This window comes from Rhamphochromis sp. 'chilingali' (genome assembly GCF_963969265.1).
Source record: "Rhamphochromis sp. 'chilingali' genome assembly, chromosome: 18".
NCBI classification, from domain to species: Eukaryota; Metazoa; Chordata; class Actinopteri; order Cichliformes; family Cichlidae; genus Rhamphochromis; species Rhamphochromis sp. 'chilingali'.
The window spans coordinates 22981578-22986188 of NC_137945.1; positions in this window are offsets into that span (position 1 = coordinate 22981578).

The window sequence follows — 4611 nt, forward strand, 5'->3', positions numbered from 1 at the left end:
AAGTGACAAGCACTTAAGCATAACAGTTTTGGGGCTGGGGCTGGTGGCTCTTCTTCTCCTAGATTCATCATGCTGAATCTCTGCATTCCAGGCGTCCCCGGTGTTGTCATTGGTTCCTCTCTTTGGTGGGATGGGTCACTCTTTATTATGTGTTTGTTCTTCAGGGCGACCAGGCACACCCGGGCTCCAAGTGAGGAGACCACTGGCGAGAAGGTAAAGGGCGGGGTATACCCAATCGGCCCTTTCCTTCACCAGGGGATCACTTGAGAGTCGGGGGAACCGGCGTCTTATTGTGGTGCAAACACTCTCTTCACGTGACTTTGATGGATCCACGAAGGTCTTTCAGCGATTTTGCAAGCTGTTGGTGTAGTAAGCAGCACCTGATGGGGACCCTCCCACCGTGGAGAACTCCAATTTTTTTGCTGGAGGACTTTAATCAGAATCCAATCACCGGGGTTCAACCTGCAAGAGACTGGAGATAGATCACTCGGCAGTTGATTGCTTAGTATCACTTCTTTATTCTCAAACAGTTTTGTCATCCATTCTGCCATTGTTGTTTCGGCAATAGATTTATTAATTGGCTCACTAGTTATGGGGAGAGGGAAGGGTCTGCCATGTACAACTTCAAATGGCGTTAGACCACCTGCTCCTTGAGTTATTCTCATCCATAACTTAACTAAGCTTAGACATTCAGGCCATGGTTTTTTAGTTTCTTCCATACATTTCCTCAATCTTTGTTTAATTGTGCCGTTAGTTCTCTCGACTAATCCTGCACTTTGTGGATGATAAGAACAATGATGTTTTATGCTGAAGCCTAAAGCTTCAGAAACTTTACTTATTACTTCATTTACAAAATGTGTACCATTATCTGATCTTATCAGAGACGGAATGCCATATGTTGGAATGAAATGGTTGCACAAACATTTTGCTACTGAAATTGCATCTGCTTTTTTCACTGGGTATATTTCTGGCCACTTGGAAAATACATCTATTATCACAAGTGCATACTTGGAGGATTGAGATTCATTTAGTTCTATAAAATCCATGTGGATAGTATGGAATGGGTGTGGCGGTGTAGGGAACCGGCCTCGTTTTGGTCTTAAATTGCCTTGAGCATTGTGTTTTTGGCAAATCATACATGTTCTAATAAACTCTTTTGCTGAACTTTCAAAATTTTTTGTATAGAATTGTTTATTGAGAATAGAAACCATCCCTCCTGATGACACATGAGTCCTCGAGTGTGTCACCAAAGCAGCAGTTTTATGCAAAGATTTTGGAAGGACTGGTTTGCCATTACACATCATGAGGTTGTCTTTTAATTCTGCTCCATCTCTCAACCAAGAATTTTGTTCACTTGAGGCATTTTTAAATACCTTCTAGTTTTTCAAAGAATTCACATGTCTTACATATTTCAAACTTTGAAGTTTTTTGTTTTGTGTGTGTATATATATATATATATATATATATATATATATATATATATATATATATATATATATATATATATATATATATATATATATATATATATATATATATACACACACACATATATATATATATATATATATACACACACATATATATATATATATACACACACATATATATATATATATATACACACACATATATATATATATACACACACATATATATATATACACACACACATATATATATATACACACACACACATATATATATATATATTATATACATATATACATATATATATATATATATATATATATATATATATATATATATATATATATATATATACATACACACACACACACACACACACACACACACACACACACACACACACACCTAAACTTTGCATTGTTCATAGCTCACAGTTCTAAAACTGGGTATTTGTAAATCATATGCATTTGTAAATCATATGCCTAATCACTATGTGTCACCGTAATCCACAAGTATTGGCACAAATTTGTTTCCAAACCAACAAAATAATCAAAAAACAAAAACAAACAAAAACATACATGAGTCAGGATACAAAAAGACAAAGAAAAATGCTGCCAGAAACAGAGCAGAAGTGTGAGGGGAAACTGAGCTCACAGACAGCTGCATGTGTTCGCTTTTAATAGCATGCAGCCTCTGTTCTAAAAAAACCATAAATAAAAAATAAAAGAAAATGTGTAACATGCTTATCAACTTAGCAGTGTCCACACATTTAATTCAGCTTCATAATCCTGCAGGTTTAGTTATTATCTTACAGGGTTTGGCTTATTAGTTGTTATTATAGATGTGCTCTGTATCTCAGTAATATTTATCTAGGATAAATGACAGGTTTTCAAGCAGGTTAAGTGCCTCTATGCACCTAATTGGTTTAGATATTGCTTTTTCTCTGAACAGGTTTGTGCCTAGTTTTAGACTGGTCTTCTGTTTGCCTCATCTCAGATCCAACCTTCAGATTATTATATTTTATTTTGTATCCATCAGGGACTGTGAGTGAGCTGCAGTCTCACCCACCCTCCAGGATGGAAACATTTATCTTTTCACACACTTTCCTTGGCTGAACAATGACACAGCCTTAATCTACCTTATGCATCTCTCTTTTTTTTTTTTTATTATAGAAAAGGTCTTCATATGAATGATTTCCTTTTATTTATTTCATACAATCTGGGCATGATGGGTCATAAATGCACTGATTTTTGCAGCCACAGCCACTATCTCTATGTGACATAAAAGGGGATCGGTTAGATGCTGTTTTGTCACATGTCCTGAGGCTGATTTCACAATTATAGTGTTTTTTGAGAATGTTACATTTGGGACTTCTACAGTTAAAACAGATCTACACGCTCCTGTGTCCCAAAACATTTTTTAACGGCACACCTTTCACATATATTACAACTGTTGGCTTGTCTTCTGAACCTAACAGTAGTTGTTCTACATTGTAAACCTCCGCTTCATCTGTTTCACTTCCTTCCTCTCATGCTAGTCATTCATCACTTTCCTGTTCCTGAATTACACTCCTGCAGTCTCGAGCAAAGTGCCCGTTTTTTTTCCACAATTACAGCATTTAATCTCTCTTTTGTCCCTTCTTTGTCCTGCTTTTTACTTTCTTTTGACTTTTTTCCTCATATAGCTCTTTTTGCAAAGCGGTTTTTAAAGCATTTATTGACTCTGGGTTGCATTTGCCTTGCCAGGCTGGACAAGAAATTTTATGTGGATTTCTCCACCTATTTGCACTGACTCTTCCTGCGTTTTGACAGTTTTTTTCAAGCTTTTCTTCATCTGCTGTTAATTTTACTTTAGTTTTAGAATTACCCATTTTGAACTAATTACGTCAGAACTGTGACACCTTCTTTGGCATGAAAAAGTGGGAATGGGTTTTCAATAACAGCCTTCTACTCTCCCGCTATCCGAGAGAGCGGTTATTGATTTTACGTGATGAAGCACAACCCTTTTTCCACTTTAACCAATACGTGAGTGTACACAGGAAAACAGTTTGAGAAGTGGTTCGACCGCTTATTGGGTCGTAAAAACAACTCACTCCTCTATTTCAACACAAACAAAGCGCGTTTTTATAATTTTTATTGAGATTTTCCGTAGGCCTATTTCATGTAACACCTTCAACCTGTTCCGTTGCAGCCACTCCCAGAGCGACCGGAACTCGTTCCGTTACAGCTGCTACCCAGAGCAACCGGAACTTTTAATAGCGACTTCTAGAATTTCGCTCTTGCCTGTTGTCTTTAAGTCCCTCTTGGACTAAGATCTGTCGGCGCTAACCAGGTTTACACTATTTTAAAGGAAAATCTCAATATCAACGTATTTTAGCGCTTGATGGAATGCAGTGTTTCATATTCACCTTACTGTGGCGCTGCGTTTTTTGATCCGGTGCTCATCGGGTCCTGGAGCCGTGAAGGCCGAACGCTGACCGGAGATCGAATTCACGTGTCCGGGTTTTTCGTTTTACTGATCAGATTTCTTCCAGCGCAGGCGTCACGACGTCAGGACCCGATGGAGACCGTCTGTGGAAAACTAGACGTTAAAAATAACAGTCAGTTATCCGGCTCGAAGGACCAATTAAATGTCAGGGGTAGACATTTGTTCAAACACAAGTAAGAAATGAGACTACCGCAGACCGACTCAGAGTGTAATTAGAAAACGTGCGCACGGGTGAATGTCTCTGAGAAGACACCCACACGGGTGAATGTCTCTGAGAAGACAAAACACACCGAGCACAGGCTCGCTTGCTTTATTTATAAGGCAAAAATGGGTTACATAGTACTTCCTCTTTTAACTGTCAGGGAAGAGGTTAAACATTAAATCAGCTTATCTGATCTTTCACACACTGGGATAAGAATACAGAAGTATATCATGCTTTATCTGACATCACAGACACTAAAGGAAAAGAATGCATCATTATATCATGCTGTCAAACATCTCAGACACTGAGGTAAGGAATGCATCAGTTTTCCTTTAACAATAGACTTGGTTAGGTGATTCTTCAACAATAGGCTTGGTTATGTGAAAATATATGAACACACAAAATATAAGGCATACTTGGTTAAAATATAAGGCTTACTTGATTATATTGTATTATAGAGATTTGGTTATAATGTATAATGAAGAAAATCT